The sequence below is a fragment of the Balaenoptera acutorostrata genome, chromosome 20, assembly GCF_949987535.1.
Source record: "Balaenoptera acutorostrata chromosome 20, mBalAcu1.1, whole genome shotgun sequence".
Taxonomy (NCBI): Eukaryota; Metazoa; Chordata; class Mammalia; order Artiodactyla; family Balaenopteridae; genus Balaenoptera; species Balaenoptera acutorostrata.
The window spans coordinates 277,587-294,337 of NC_080083.1; the positions used below are offsets into that span (position 1 = coordinate 277,587).

General features: G+C 61.3%; 1 protein-coding gene across 5 annotated transcripts in view; it reads right to left on the reverse strand.

Moving 5' to 3' along the window:
• KCNJ12 (potassium inwardly rectifying channel subfamily J member 12) overlaps positions 1–4,974 on the reverse strand; it is a 64,421-nt gene extending 59,447 nt beyond the window's left edge. For all 5 annotated transcript variants that reach the window (XR_009006327.1, XR_009006326.1, XR_009006324.1 and 2 more), the window contains exon 1: positions 4,714–4,974. The gene's annotated coding sequence lies outside the window, so the exon portion shown is untranslated. The remainder of the gene's footprint in view (positions 1–4,713) is intronic.
• Positions 4,975–16,751: the final 11,777 nt, after the last annotated feature.

Below are 16,751 nucleotides of genomic sequence, written 5' to 3' on the forward strand. Positions count from 1 at the left end.
AGCTCGGTACCTCGCTATCTCCACATGCCACCACCCCCCCCACATCGGCCCAGCTCTCCTGGGGAAGCCAGCAAGCAGCTGTGAGGAGGCTTCGGGGGCAGAGGGTCCCCACCGCTGGCCCCCGCCTTGCTGCCACCTCTGGCTGGGGCTGTCCCTCTTGGGCCGCAGGCTGCCCCCTCCCACAGCGGGGGCATCCCTCACAACGTGGGGGCCACAGCCCCAGGCGAGCTGGAGGGGGCCCGGCTCCGCCCCAGAGGGGAGCTCAGGAGACACAGCCTGCCCTGCACCCAAGGGAGACCGACAACAAACAAGAGAAAACATAACGTGGCAGACGGCGTTAAGTTCCACGGAGAGAAAAGCAGGAGAAGGAAGTGGGGAAAGGGAGGCTGCCGTGTTGCCCAGGGAGCCAGGGGAGGCGTGGGGAGTAGGCGGCGTTCGGGCAAGAGCTGAGAGCGATGGGGGAGGGCCCTGCGGAGCTCTGGAGAGGGCAGCTGGGGGCAGACGGGGCAGAGGCCCAGGCAGAGGAGGCCTGGTGCATCGGAGGCACCGCGGGAGGGAGGCCGGTGGCCTGGGCGGAAGTGGGGAGTGAAGGCGGCAACAGGGCCAAACTGCGGGCTCGGCGGACCAGGGTGAGGAGGGCCCAGACCCCAAGACCCTAGAGGCCAGGCCAAGGGAAACATGGCCGGCGCTGCAGGGCTGAAGGCTAAGCAGGGGCTGGACCAGGGTCCCCAGGGCGCCCACAGCCTCACGCGGCCTTTGCAGCTGCCACTTCAGCAGCTGGGCAGGAAGCCTCGAGATGCAGAACATCGGTGGGGTGAGAGGAGGAAGTGGGTTGGGGAGGGGGTAGAGCTGACACACTAGGAGGGGGAGGCCCTCTCCTCCCATAGAACCCTCGCCTACCCTCTCTGGGCCTCAGTTTCCCCCCTGTCCAAGGGAAGGCTGGACTGAATGGCAGATATCAAGGCTCTGGCATCGCAGAGGCTCACATGCCCTCCTTCATGGAGGCCCTCCTTCCCGCACCCCATTTCTGTTGAGACTCCCCCAAAGGCACACACAGAGGCTCACATTTCCACTCTCCCACGCTGGGTGCTCTCAGAAGCCACCCCACCTGGCACTCTGATCCCACTTCACAGATGATAAACTGAGACCCAAGAGAAGAAGTGACTGGGCCACAGTCAGACCCCCGGCCTCGCTCACCCTAGCTGTCTGCCCTAAAGCCTCCCCCGAAAGAATGCGAGAAGGGGCTAGGTCAAGGGCCAGGCCTCCATTTACTCAACACCCACTTATTAAGCACCTTCTGTATGCCGGACACTGCACTGGGGCCACAGCTGAGCAGCGGGGCACCAGGGCCTCCACCCCAGGAGCTCACAGCCCACCACAGCCCCCAGTGAGGCCTCAGCAGCAGAGAAAACAGCCCAGACACAGACCCACCAATTATTTACTGAGCACCTACTACATGCCAGGCCTTAACCAGGTCCCGAGGACACAGCAACCTGGAAGCTGGGATGGCAGGCAGGCACCAGGGCCTGTAGGGGACCAGCCCTGGTGGGGCGGCAGCCCCCACAGACAGCCTGGCAGACGGATGCACTCTGCGCAGGCTGTCTGTGGGATGCAGGAAGGTGGGCTCTGGGTCCGAGCCGCGTTCCCGTCTCTCCCAGAGCCTCCCTGGGCCTCGCGGAGCTACTGCCATCCTCTGCACTAGCAGACCATTAGGAAATTAAATCAGCTGGCAGAGTGCTGGGCCCTCAGCCAGTGCCCAGCGAGGGCTCCAGTTCTGCCCTCGGCCCCAGATCCTCTGGAAAACCCTCCTGCCTGCCCAGCCCCACCCCCAGCCCCAGCCCCACGGCTCCTCTGAAGCCTCCGGGCCTCCTGCCCTGCCTGCGGCCCAGTTTCAGGCTGGCCTTCTTTCATCTCTGGCCTTCCCCTGGCCGTCTCCCTGCCCCACTGCCAACTCCCCTGCAGCAGCCATCCCATGGACCGAGCCCACACCCCACACACCTTCCCAGTGGCCAGCCAGCCTCCACCCCTCTTGCTGCCCACGAGCCGCCTCTCTCCCAGCCTCTCCTCCATGCCAGCCCGAGACAGGGCTCCAGCTGCAGCCCCAGGGCAGGGGCAGGTGTGCCCAGGCGTCACTCACAGCAAAAGCCCCGGCAGGGACCCAGCAACAGGCGCCAGTTGCACCTGTCGGAGGGACGGCCCGGCCCGAGCTGGGAGCAGCGAGCCTGAGCCATCAGGTGGGCCCCGAGGGGGCTCCAGCAGCCTCCGGCCTGGAGCCAGACAAGGGCCACTGAGGTTGCTGGGAGTGACAGTGCAGTTGCTTCCACCCTAGACGCTGTGCCAAGGCCTCCTGGTGCCGGGCTTGGTGCTGCCAGCCGTGGCCCAGGGCACCAGAGGCCTCGCCAGGCCAGAGGAAACTGCCCACAGGCAGAGCCGGTCCCAGTGCGGCATAACTGCAGGGCGCTGCTGTCACTGTTAGTGTTGTTACTGTTACCACTGCTGTCACTATTATTGCACTGCCTCAGGGCCACCAGGGTTACCCTGTCCTGCTCTGGGCAGACTTGAGAGGAGGGACACCATGGCCCTGTAGCAGGAAACCTATCAGGGCAGCCCTCTGGCCTGGCGAGAGCTAGGTGGAGGTTTCTTCTCAAACCCCTGACTTGCTGTGTGGCTTTGGGCAAGATCCTGCCCCTCTCTGGGCACCTTTTCCTCACAGCACAGCACAGTTCACCAAACATCCGTCCACCAGGCACATACCTCGAGGAGGGGTCTCCTCCTAAGCAACCTGAAGCCTGATGGGGGTCTGACACGGCAGGGGAGGGGGTCCAGGGATAGACCGACAAACTTAGGCTCTGCCCCTTTGCCCGAGGGAAGGTCCATCCGCTTCAGGGCTGGGAGGGGGCTCTGCTGTGCCCTCACCTGGAGAGGGGGGCACAAGGAGGGAGTCCGGGACTGGAAATTCAGGTCTGCCAGGTGTGTGCCAACACCCAACATCTATAGACTGCCCAATATATGCGCTCAGCGGTACACCCGTAGAGAGGAGGGACCTCCCCTGTTGTCCAGCACACTGGAGCCCCCTTCTTGTCCTCAAGGGTGCCCAAGCAAGCCCTTGCCCCCTTGCACCCTGCTCTCCCTCAGGGGCCTGGGGCCCACGTGACTGGAGCCCTTCCGAGGCCCCCTCCTGGAGCTGCTGACACCCGGCCCCCTAGCTGGAGGGGAGGGGCCTCCAGAAGGCTGAGGGGCGGACCATGCCGAGGCGTTTCTTTGGGGGTCCCAGCGCGCGGGGAGGGTGCTCTTCTCACAACGGGGGGAGGGGTTGGCCGCAAAAAGACCACACGCCCCCACCGCTCCTCGGGTTCTCCCCTCCCTGGCGCTCTCCAGCCACGTGGTGGCGGTCCAGGGCGGAGACCTGCGATGAGGGGCTGCAGAGAAGCACAAGCAGAGGCTGAGGTCCGAATGGGGCGGCAGCCGGGGCCTGGCCGTCCTCTGCACCTCGGGAGCGGGCGAGGGGGAGGCTGGAGGCTACCGCCTTCTGGGTTCGCACCTTCGAGGAGGCGGCTGCTGATTTCAGCGGCGTGTGGGCGCCTCTGCGCTCCCCGGAGACGGAGCCTGCGGACCCGGGCCCCGCGACGCGGATATGGGGGGCTGGAGGTCCCCAGCACTTTCTTCCAGGCTCCGTCCCGGGCACGGGGAGCACAGGAGAAAGGAGCAAAGGTCCCAGGAGGTGCAGGGCTCCCGGATGAAGAGCTGCTGGGGAAACGGGGAGCAGGGTGGCCCCGGTCCCAGCAGATCCAGGCCGCGCGGAGGCAGGAGAACCTCCCAGAACCAAAGACCACCTCCAAAGAGACACCTGCCTGTGACCTCCGGTTCTGAACACAGGTTTTAAAATGTTCACGTGACATGTGCACACTCCATCGGAACAGGCAGCACAGACACCCACTGGGGCCTCAAATCCCATCTGAAGCCCCGCAGGAACTCCCCACCCAGTTGCCGCTGGTTCCCCCGCCCCGCGCCCCTCCCCGCGCCCCAGGACATCCAGAGCAGACGTCAGCACTGTGAGGGGACCCCGGCCCTGAAACCCGCGGGGCCTCTCAGCCAAGCGACCACCCCTGAGCGATCAAGGCCGACTTCTACAAGCGAAAAAAGGTGCGGCTGGACTCCTCGGCTGGCTCACTCGCCAGAGGACCACACCGTTTCCAGAATATCTACTCCGATAGAGCGCAGGAGGTGGGAAAGACCGACGACTCCAAGGACCCGCAGCCCTTGGGCCTGGGGGTATTCTCCGGGCCGCCCGCAGTCCGCGCCCCGCTCGGCACCCCCGCCCCTGTCGGGGGGTCTCCGGGGAAGGTCACTCGTAAGACTGACGCCGCCTGCGGAAGCGCCTCCCCACGCTCCCTCCCGAGCCCCCTCGTGCGAGGCGTCCAGAGGGGGGCCGAGGGCGCCTCAAAGTTTCCCGGAGCGCCCCCAGGACGAAGGTTAGCAAGGAGCAAAGTTCCCTGGCGGCGGTGGTTGGAGACATGGCAGAGGAGAAAAGCTCGCAGTCAGCATTTCCTCCTAACGCTCACCAGGGAGGGGGGGGAAAAAAAAAAAAAAAGCAGAAAACGAGAGGACGAACAGACCCAGCCGCCCCACCTTCCCAATTGCTGCACCTCCTCGTGCCCGCTCGGCCGGGAAGGGGGCCCGCGAGGAGCTGGAGCCGGGCCCCCCGGCGCTTACCTCGGTCAGTGCCCCGGGCGCGGCGCGCTCCGCGTCCTCCGAGCTCCGGGCGGCCGTTCCTGGCCCCGGCAGCCGCCGCGCTGCCTGCATCGCCGCCGCCGCCTCAGGGCAGCCCCCGGGGGCGCTCCATGCTGAGGGGCGCGTCGGTGCGGGGCGCCAATCGCCCCGGTCCGGTCGCGGGTCGGGGGCGCGCGCCTGGACGGCGCCCCCGGTCGCGGGGCGCACGCTCCGGTCGGCGCGGCTGGCGTCCGTCCCTCCGTCCCGCGGCGCGTGCGGCCGACCCACCCCCTCCCCCGCCGGCTGTTATCTGATCCCGGGCTGGGCCGGGCGCGCTCCCCCACGCCCAGGCGCCCCGCGTCTCCACGCCCGCTCCGGCCCCTCCGGCCCGTCGCCCTCGCCCTCGGCTGCCGTTCCCGGGAAGGCGGTGGCAGCGGCAAGGCCCGGAGAAGGCGGGGAGAGCGGAATGGAGGGCGAGGAGGCGGCGGGAAGCTGAGGCTCGGCGCGCACCCAGCTCCGCGCCCGGCTGTCACCAGAACCCAGCTCGGCAACAACTCTAACTCTCCGCCGAGAGAACGCCCGCCCCGCGCCGCGCCGCCGCTGCCCCCGCCCACCCAGCCCAGGCCTGGCCCGGCGTCCCCGGCCCCGGCCCCCCTCCACACACAGACACACGGCCAGCCACTTGCGCACTGGAGCGCGCGCGCGCGTGCACACACTACACACACACACACACACACACACACACACACAGGGAGGCATGTCCTCCCAGAGACCCACACAGGTGCATGGCGAGCGCACACACAGGAAAGGAAATCTTGCACACACACGTGTGCACACAGCCGAGTACACAAGCTCAGGCGTCTGGATCCACACATGCAAAATGCATGCCGTGACATGCATGATGGTTGCAGGTGCAATACACACTCATACATGCACGTGCCAGGGGGATAGCTGCAGGAGGGCACATGTGCACACAGGTCCCAGCTTGTACGTTCCCATGGACTCCTTTCCCGTTGCGCCCCAGCCATGCACACTCGGACACAAGCGTTTCCCCCTCTTTAATAGCATCTCTCTCCTCATCTTGTGCTCTGCTTGGCTTTTTCCTCTCTTGCTTTCTCTTTCTGCTCCTCCCCCTGCCCTCTTTCTCTGCAGACCTGACCCCCATGTGACCCTCTTCTCTTGCCACCCCTGCCTCTGCCTCTTCCCAGCCTGTCCCCACAAGCCCTGCCCTCCAAGCCTCCTGGGGCCTATTGTCTGGGCCTCAGATCTCTCAGCCTTGGGCAGGGCCCAGGCCTTTCATCCCGGCAGACAGACCTGCCCAGCTGGGCCTTGGCCTAGGGAGACCCCATTTTATCACCAGTCTGACCCCTTGCTCAGCTCTGGGGCCACGGATTTCGGCCAAGGAGGCAGGTTTGTGCTCAGAGCGCAAGCCTCAAAGGGCTCTCTGGCCCCCTCAGCCTCCAGCTTCCCCTTTAATGTGAAATATAATTATGTGTCTGCACAGCAGGGAGACTGGCTGCAGGGTTCTAACCAAGGAGGATGGCTTTCTGGCCACCGCCCAGATCGCTGACGGCTCAGACAGAGCGGCCTGCAGTCCCCACCGGCCCCAGGCTCCCGGCCCCAGGCAGCTGGTGGGTTCGGCCTGGCCGAGGCCACCCGGAAAACTCACCCCAGGCTGTCCAGGGCTGGAGCTACACCAGGTCCTCTGTCCAGCTGTGGAGGCAGATCGCCTCGCCTCTCCGTGCCTCACTTTCCTCGCCTTCGTCCTGCAGCTGCAGTGAGAACTGAGGACAGAGCACACCTAACGCCCTCAGCAGGCTCACGGCTGGGTAGATGCCGAACGCTGGCCAGGCGCTCGCTCGCGAAGACACTTCATTGTCCCCACGACAGTGGCCCTATTTCACAAGTTCAGGGGCATATCTGTCCCCAGTATGAGAGCCCCTGCCCCTTGCCTTGACGGCTGCGAGGGGCTGCGGCGGAGAGAAGGGGCATTCCAGTAGATTCCAGCCCCATGCCCCCAACCTGTCCTGCCCGACTGGTACACGGTGTCCTCGTTTTCTCCTCCTCAGAGACCAGCTCCCAGGGGACCAAAAGCTCTCAGGAAACTTTTCCTCCCTCTCCCTCACAGTGACCGAGGAGGGCAGTGGCTCAGCTCGCCACCCTCCCCTGCCCCCTTCCCCAGAAGACAGAGGACATGGTTCCACCGTAGGAGGAAGGGGCCCCAAGGCACCCACCCTGTGAGACCCCACCCAGGGTCCCCAGGGGATCCGGGATGCCCCTCAGCTGGGAGACGGTTCCAGCAAATGGTCTCAGCTGGGGAATGGACGGGAGTGCCTTGGGGCAACACTGGGTCTAGGATTCTGGCAGCTCTTGGGACAAGGGGGTGTACCCAGGGCATCCTCAGCCCCGGAACACCCCCCCACACACACAGAGCCCTCACCCAGCTGCTCACCAAGAGGGCCAGCGTGCGGCAAGCTGGTCATCCCCCTGGGCCCCAAGCGTCCCCCAGAGCCACTATCAGACCCATTTCACAGAGACAGCGAGTATCTTCCCCAAGGTCACCCAGCAAGAAGGTCCCGCAGAAGTGTGAGCCTAACTCCTTCGGCTGCTGCCCTTCAGGCTCTGCATCCCTCCCTCCCTCCCTACCAGCTGGGCGGGAACTCAATTCCTAACCCTGAACGCACCCCACCAGCAGGCGCTATGTTCCCTGGACACACAGTCCTTGGCTGGACAACAAGGGGAACCAGCTTCCCGGGGCGGGGGGGTGGGGACTCTCCCTCATCCCAGTGCAGGAACTGGAGCACAGAGGGGCCCAGGGCTTCCGGTCTGTGGGCACAGGGCTCTCGGCCCTCCCAGGGCACTGCCCAGAGCAGTGGGGGGGCATCACACCTCCCTGTGGTGTGGAGGAAGGCCAAGCAGGGCCGGTAGAGGGACCTTGGACATGTTCCCTGTGAGGTCCCACTTCCTCCTCTGTAAAATATCCCCCCTCCCAGGACTGCATGAGAAGCCAGCAAGACAGAGGAGGTAGGTGCCCTGCACACAGCAGGAGTTCTGGCTACAGACGGCCCTTCCCAGCACCCTCTGAATGTGCCCAGCTTTCCCGTACCCTGAAATTCTCTCCTCCTCTCCAGGGTGGGGCCCAGGCCCTCCCAGCCCTGGGCGGAGCACACAGTAGCTGTTCAAGAAAACGTTTGCTGAGCTGGGCATTCTCAGAGCCACAGGCCAGGAGGCAAAGGGCCCCTGGTCCATTTGGAACCACTCCTTCATTTGAGGAACGTGAGGCCCAGAGACGGGAGGCTGCTCCCGAGGCCACAAAGCCATGAGGAGCAGGGGTGGGGTGGGTAGGGGGCCCCCGCAGGCTGGGGTTCACTGGTCTGAGTGGCCACACGCTAGGAGCTGTCGGCTCCTGTAATACTTGTATCTTAATATGATGACACCAGCATAAATTAACCATTGACTGAGATGTGAAAACTGGGCACCCCACCCGTCAGGCTGCTGCCTCGATGCCCCCAAGACCCCTCCCAGCTCCACAGCCCTGAGGGCTGCCTCCTCCCAGGAGCCTGCCCGGGTTTCTCCCTCCTCAGCAGGAGACCCTCGCAACATAAAATGGGCTCATGGCCTCCCAGGGCACGACTGAGAACCAAAGTCCCAGCGTGCCCCCTCCTCAGCCCCCCTGTTCCCAACACACCGGCCAGCCAGCCAGGCCTCAGACACCACCAGCTTGGTTCTGCTGCTGGGATCTCTCCCCAGACTGTTCTTCCTTCGGGGGCAGCTCAGGGCCCCTCTTGGAGAGGCCTGCACACAGTCTCCCATCCCCCGTTTCACTTTCTTCCCAGCTGGCCACTTGCTGCGGCAGGCATCTCGTTTACTGTCTGTCTCCTCCAAGGTCTGTCAGCTGTATGAGGGCAGGGGCAACGTCCGCCCAGCATGCTCACAGCCCAGGGCCCCCAGAACAGTGGGAAGGGATTGCCTGGGGAAGACATGACAGGTGTGCAGGCCGAGGCCGAGGCCCTTTGTCAGGGGTGCTGTGGAGACATGACGGCAGGGAGAGGTCAAGAAAGTGACAGCCTGCGAGCTCCCGGCCCTGCGCTCCCCGTCCCCAGGCACCTGCAGGCCCCGGGCTGACCCTAGGCATCGATCTGAGGAGAGCGGAACTTCAGGAATGGAGGGCAGCCCTGGAAACAGGACACTGAGTCCCGCCCACCCCGTCAGGAAGCAGGCATCGATCTCAGCCTGGAGCTGGCCCGCTGACGCTTCCCTCCTGCACAGGCTCTGCACGCGGCCTCCTCCCCGCGCCCCTGGAGCTGCAGCTGTCTGGAGGCCAGGGGGCAGCACCGGGGGTGAAGGCCGCTCGATCCAATACCTTCTGTGCGTTGGGCGGGTGCTGTCCTGGCTGGGCCACTTTGGAGGCATCAGTGGTCCACATTCTCCCACTGTTTAAGCCCCTCTCCTGAGAACCTTACCCACACCTACCCATGCCCTCTACCATCTGCTTGCTGGAGGGATGGCTGGGACCACAGCCGGCCCAGAATGCAGGTGACCCAGGCCTGGCTATGAGCTTTACTGTGATTGGTTGGGGGTGTGGACATGTGATCGAAGCCAGCCAAGGAGAACCGGCCCTAAGACTTTGGCTGGATCAGCTGGGAAAGGAACTCTATGCCCAGGGGCTGCTGGGGACACCTTTGCCCCAACGTGGGCTGAGCCCACCTGAGAGGACCCCCACCCAGAGGAAAGCAGAGGTGAGGGTGCAAGAAACAGACTCCAGACATGGCCTATGGGGCCCTTTAGATCCACCCCTGAACTTCGAGTTTTGCAACGGCAATAATCCCTTTTGTAACTTGAGAGATTTTTGAGGTAGGTTCTAAGACTCCTCTCCATGCCCTCGAGGGGTTGCTGGTGGATGTAAGAAGACCGGCAAGGCCTCCACAAAGCCCCGCAGACTTCCCCAACCTCTCTTTCCTCTTCTTTGGCAGAACCGTGGGGGTAAAGGACTTGGTGCAGGTGAGGCCACCTGCTGCCCTTCCCGTTCACCTTCTCCCTTCCTCCAGAGGGACGGGGATGGCCTGCAGGCCCCAGGATGACAGGAATAAAGGGCAATAGAGGGAGAGAGGGAAGTCGCTTCAGCTCTCAGAGTTAAAAATAGCTTTCCCCAGGGAGGCCTCCCCACTGGGATAATCCAGCCAATCACCAGCCCCTCCACCCCAGGTGGGCACTGCCCGCCTCTTCCCTGGCCTGCCCATCGAGATCGCCACGGATGGGGCCTCTGTTCCCAGGACCAGCCCCTCACCCCTCCATCCTACAAGGGGGCAGGGCTGGAGCCCTCTGCCTCAGTCTCTTCTCTGAATTGGGCCTGACTCCGAAATAGATCTGTAAGGCCTGACAACGGAGAGTGAATTGGCCAAGACACCCTGTCTCCCCTTCCTCGCAGCCCCTCGCAAAGAATCAAGAGGCAGAATAGGGCCTATTACACGATCCTATTTATGTTAAGGAAAATCTACAGATATATTTGCATCAGCAAAGCAAAAAACCTGGAGGTTTGGAGACTTTCCCCCTCATTCACTTCTGTGTGGAAGCAAATATCTACACCTGCTTCCTGAGTGCTCTGGGTTCCGGCCCACCTGGTGGGTCCCTGCCCCTGTGCTCTCCCCGCTGGACACCTCAGCAGGGGCTCAACCTCCACTCCGAGTAGCGAGAGTAGTTTGCACACTTAGGACAGGTGGGCTTCAGGGCTGGTTTTGATTTGTTTTTTAACTTTGTGCAGAAAGCATTGATCACGTCAGCATTTTTTAACTCAGGTGATCTTGTAAATGTAATAAAGCGACGGGGTGGACAAAGCTCCCTGGTGTCCTGAGGTCCAGCTCCAGGGATCAGTCTGGGTGGAAGCTCCTATTTAAGGAGCACCCACAGCCTGGGCTCTTCTCAGGGACGGGGGGCGCAGAGTGGGGGGAAGGAGGAGACTGGGTTTCTGGGGCCTTGGCTCCTGCCTTCCCCATCCATGCCTCCGTTTCCTCTGCTGTAGAATGGGTACAGTGCTGCCCAAGTACGGTGCCTGGTGCTTGGGAGGCCCTCGGGGGATTCACTGGATGAGGGGACAGAGGACGCAGCTCTCCCGGGGACAGTGCTCGGACACGCCCAGCGCAGTGGGGGCTCCTGCGGCCTCCCTGGCGCCCCGCCCTCCCAGGCCGGGTCCCACACCTACTCTGGGCACCCACAGCCTCCAAGCCCGCCTACCCCTCACACCGGGGGCCCCTTGAGGCCAGAGGGGGCTTCTTCCCTCCCCCAACACGCCCCACTTCCAGCTTCCGTATCTCCCTCTCCGCCAGAATCGGCATCACCTCCAGCCTGGGTCACCTCCCTGCCTCAGCCCAGGCCCTGACATTTCAACCACGATCTGGCCACAGCTGGCCAAGTTAAGAAGACACATCCCTTGATGCTGGGAATTCATCCCACCGACGTGCTTGCACACGGGTACCGAGACGTACCTCAGAAGTTCCCGCTTGTAGTAGCAGCACTCTGCACTGCTCCCTGGAGAGGTGAGGACACCATGGCACCCGTGCGGCGGGCACACAGCTGTGGGGAGTGACGACTGGGCTCCGTGAGGACAGAGGTCTGGTCTGTCGGCCACAAGACAGCACTTAGTAGCTGCTCAATAAATATTTGTTAAATGGATCTAACGAGGCAAATTCTTTAAGATATAGTGAAAAAGCACAATGCGGAAGAGAGGGGATTGAATGCCATCATTGGGATTTTATTTAAGCAGGATATGTACACACACACACACACCCTAGGGTGTTGGATAGAATCTTCTGGAAAGACACCAGAAACTGGCTCCCAAGAAGAGAATTGGGAGGTTAGGGGACGGGAGGGAGGCGAGCTGCTCTCTGTGAGTTTGTTGTGCCTTTACACCACCTTCAAGGGTTCCGTGTGCCTCCCCGCCACATTAATTCATTTAAAAAATAGCCCAGGGCTGAGGGGAGAGGGAGACTCCCCACGCTGGGGCTCTCAGCTGCCCAGGAGGCTGGTCCAGAAAGCCATCCTGAACCCGCCCCTTCGCTCCTTCCCATGACCGGCTTCTTCCACTCCAGATTCCCTGAGGAGCTGCCCGACCCCATCCTGTCTGTGGGATTAATAAGCACTCTGTGATGACCTGAATCTCACAGAAGCTCCTCGGGGACAGCCTCGCCTAGTGCCAGGGGCCAGGAGGACCTGCTGGTCTGAGGGACGTGCACGGTCCCCCGGTGGTCTATAGCGTCCTGACACACCTTTGCCCCCCTGTTCCCTTGGCCCGGGGCGCCACCCCTACTGGCATCTTGGCAGTAGGTTCAGTGCAGGTCTCTGTTCAGAGCTGGAGGAATCCCTCCCAGCAGGCCGGCCCGTCCACAGCACGGGGACAATCGTATCGCCTCCGTCTGAAGTCCATTAGCCTGCCTAGGGATGGGGAGGACAAACACAGAATCAGCTGCATATCCACGGAGCCCAGCCCAGCCCCAGGGAATGTCCCTCTGAACACAGAGGATTCAGTAACGACCACAGGTCCCGGGGTCAGACAGGCTTGGGTTAAAATCCTGACACCATCACTTACAAGCTGTGTGACCTTGGGCGAGTCACTTAACTTCTCTGTGCCTCAGTTTCTTCCTCTGCACAATGGGGACTATACTAGTGCCTGCCCTGCAGGGCTGTGGTGAGGATAAGATGCAGGAAAGCACTCACCCAGTGTCTGGCACAGTGCAAAGCCCCCATAAAGACCAGTGGTCATCACTTGTCGCCGCCCATCACTGAATGCGGCATTACTGGTGGTGCTGCTCTTCCCGGCAGGGAGGGCGGGAGCAGGCGAAATGTCAGGGATGGAACTCGGGGCCCGTGTGTTTGAATGGGAAGAGTATCACTATTTTTACCAGGCACAGCTGAAATTTACCATTCCCTTCAACTGTAAATTGAGGCAGCAAACGCTGGTATCAGCAGCAGCGCCTAGGACTTCATCACCAAGAAAAGTCACAGATGCGTTCATATCCCACTCTTGGTGTTACAGACCTCTGCAAATGTCATTTACATTCATCTCTGGCCCCAAATTATGGTTGGGATTAAATCTGCCACTCAACATTATCATCGATGCGTTCACAAAAAAGCACACATCGTACCATATCACATATGTGCTTTTTAGCCACTGTGACAACTGGCTCCTTTGGAATCCTGGGTGTTATTTGATGCATTTAAGGCCAAGATTCTGAGGAGGGGTCCGAGGCACAGGAATGGGCCAGAAGCCCCCAGAGGGACGGCACCACGATGGTGCTGGGCCCACCGACCACACTCCTGCCGAGACTGCACAACTCCAGTCCTAGGCCTGTGGCCACGTGCCTCAGAGCCCCAAGCTCACCCTTCCTTGATCTGGGCCTTGTACATCTATCTGCACAAGCTCCATGTCCCTACGCCCCTGCAGGGGGTCAGACCAAGAAGGGGATGTCTGAGCCCTGGGGTTGGGGGCCGGGCGGGGGTGTTGTCACTGGGGGTGCCCTAAGAGGCCTCACACATTCACTCCTGGCCTCGCCATTTCCGAGGCCGCCGGGGAGCCCTCCTCCCCAGCTGCAGGTCTCAGTCCCTCCCCGGCATCTGGGCCGAGGCTCCTGATGCCTCTGGCTACTCCAGAAGCCCCTGGAAAGCCAGCATCTCCAGCACCTGAAACTGGCTCTCAGAAGACGAGGCAGGGAGAGTGACGAGGGTCTGGGCGGGGAAGCCCCTCCCAATCCGGAGGCCGGGAAGATGCAGGAGCCGTCCACAATAAGGGGCTCTGGAAGGGAGCAGGTGGATTGTGTGGAGAAAGCAGCCCTCTCCTCGAATTCCCAACGCAGGCAGCTCAGCTGAACGTGGAGACCCAAAACCCCTGCCTCTTGGGGACGCCCCGAGACCTCAGGGTGTTTCAGCTCATCCCTGGGTCCCATACACTGAATTCTCCAGGCAGCCTCTCCACCCACATCTCCATTCTCCCACTTGGAGCATCTTGGCCATCTTACGCTGAGGGAAACCGAGGCACAGAGATGTGAAGTCCAACGTCACACAGGCACGAAGTAGCTGACTCCAGACTCGATGCTCAGAACAGCCGCACTGCTCGCTTCCCCGAGGAATGAAGTTTCAGGGTCCAAGTTCCCCCCAGTCCTCGGGTGCCTAAAGGTCCAGCATTACAGTATGAACGGGAGCGGGGAGGGCATTGGGGGCAGAGAGAACAGTAAGGACAAAGGGTTGGTGGTGGGGCCAGGCAGTGTGTGTGGAATCAGGGTCTCTTGGAGGCCAAAGCTCAGCCTCTTTCTGCTGAGTTCTTTCTGCAGAAGAGCGAGCAAGCTTTCCTGCGGCCCTAGCAGCTCAAAGCCGGACACGGCTGCCGCGAGGGGTAGTGAGTGCCGTTATTACAAGAGGCGTGCAAGTAGCCAGGACCCTTCTGTCCTTGCGCAGCAGACTTCAGACGTCTGGGCGGGGACTCTGGTCAACTTGTCTCGTGTGTGTGTGTGTGTGTGTGTGTGTGTGTGTGTCTGTGTGTGTGTGTGTGTCTGTGTGTGTGTGTGTCTGTGTGTGTGTGTGTCTGTGTGTGTCTGTGTGTGTGTGTGTGTAGCAGGATGTGGGGCGTGCAGAGATTGAGCCTGCCCATGCATGGCCACGAGGTCAGTGCCCAGAGCCGGGGCACCATTGTCCTGGGATCCCTCCCGGGCCTTCAGTCGAGCCAGGGCTTAGGCACAAAATGGGAGCACTGAGGGAAGCAAGATGCGGAATTCAGGGCTTTGTGTCAGCACATAGCTCACGCTGGCTGAAGCAGGCACTGCCCCCCACCCGGGCCCCCCAGCCTGGCTGGGGCCCCTTTCAGCCTTGCCAGTCTCAGGGGCTCTGAAGCCTGGGCACACCCCTACCCCCAGCATCATCTGAGGAGGGCAGAGGGAGACTGAGAAAGGATTTCTGTCGTTTTGCTTTAGAAACCATTTTGGTTTATGCCTGGCTGTGACATGCACATCCTTAGGGGTTTCTGTCTCGGGAAAAACCTGGACCACGAACCATTTCCAAATGGAAAAGATAGAGTTCCTGAAGGGGACACTGGGTTATGTGGGTTAGGCATGGAGCTGGGCAGCCACTTCCAGGCACCTGCCCTCCTGCCCATCTGCAGTCTCCTCCTTGCAGGCTTGGGGTCTCAGGTGAGGGGCTGATGTAGGAGCTGTCTCCACCTGGCTCCCGGGACTCGTGGGCTCTTAATGCCAGCCCTCGCCTGAGCCCTGGTCAGGGGCAGCCTCCAGCTTCCTGCGGCCTCCGCAGGGGTCACCGGAGGTGAGAGGATGGGGTGAGAGCCGGGAGGGCAGGGCTGAGCCTCTGAAAGGCCCCGGAGAGGGGCTCTTCTGCTGGGGAGAAATGGCCCTTTCCTCACACATCACAGACTTGGCAGCCTGTGAAACCCTCTGTTCAAAACCCTCCCACGTCTCCCATCTCAGCCACAGCCTCAAGACCTCCACTACCTCTCGGATCTTATTTCCTATCCCCTCCTCTCACACCTCCTTGCTATTCCTAGAACACACCAGGTCCTGCCCACCCCAGGCCTTTGCACTTGCTGCTTCCTTTACCAGAATGCTCTTCCCCCACATCTCCGCATGGCTCACTTTTTCACCAGCCTCAGGTCTCTGTTCATGTGTCTCTTCTCAGGGATATGCCTTTCTGGATGTTTACTTAAAACTGTACCCCTCCCAGCTCCATCCACCCCTTTTCCTTTTCCTTTTCTCTATACCACTAAACCCCACACGATATGGTGTGTAATTTACTTATTTGTTATGTTATCTCGCCCCAAAGGCAAAAACGTTTGTCTGTTCTATCCACTGCTGCATTCCCAGCACCTAGAGTTACCTGGGGAAATAAAGCTTTGTTCAACGAATAGGATCTTCTTAATAAAGCTGCAAACTAGGCATCCACACCCCTGTTTTAAAGAGAAGGAAACAGGCTCAGGGAGAAGTGACTTGGCCAGAGGTCCCGGCAAGGACACGGCAGAACTGGTTGGAATCATCGTCAGTGGAAGCTGAGCACCGACTGCGTACCACACGCTTCACGTTCATCGGCTCACAGTATGTTCCCAACGTCCCAGGGAGCGAGCTGGGCAGTAGGATGCCTGTTGTACCCACTGGGCACTGGGGCTCGGGGCTCCGAGGCTGTGGGGCTGGCTGAAGCACAGGCCCTGGGGTGGCGGGGCCGGATGGAACAGGCTCCCTTTGTCTGCCGCGAACCACGCCTGTCGCCCCCCCCCCCACACCCCCTTTCCTGTAGGCAGGGCGCTGGGTGACAACCTGGCTGCGGGTGGGCTGCTCTCACTACCTCACTCCTATGGGGCCAAACGACGCTGTAAACATCAGACCGGAGCCAACAGGTCTTCACAGAGACTTCCTCCCCCAGAGGCCAGCTGGAGGGAGCTTCAGAGATGCCCAGATGGGCTGCCTGTCCCCAGAGGGTGCCCGCTTGTGTGGTGGTGACCCCGTCAAGAGCAAGGCGGCCCTTAAGGCTAAGCTAACCTGGGTACCAATCTGGCCTCAACTTCTCCTCAGCTGTGAGGCCTTAGTAAGTCATTTCACATCTCTGAGGCTCGGTTACTTTTGTCTGTAACATGGGGACATAAATGCCTCCCTCACAAGGTTGTAATGGGAATTAAATGAGACTGATTGTGTGAAATGCAGGCAGGGCACACAGGAATCACTCGGTACACGACAGCTGCTTCTCATCTTCATCGTACGCATCCTCCTCCTAGCCATCTGTTCACCCACCCAACCACTCATCGATCAACCCATCCATCCATTCATTTGCCCGTCCATCCATCAACTCATTTGTCCATCTATCCATCCATCCATCTATCCAGCCACCTATTGATCCATTCATCTATCCATTTACCCATCCATCTGTCCATCCGTCTGCCCCCTCATTCACCTACCTTTCCATCGGTTTCCTTTCTTCATCATTTAGAGCATCAGTTTTTTCACTCATCTCTCACCTCCATCTGACCTCAACCTTCCCAGTACAAACCCTTTCTCTGC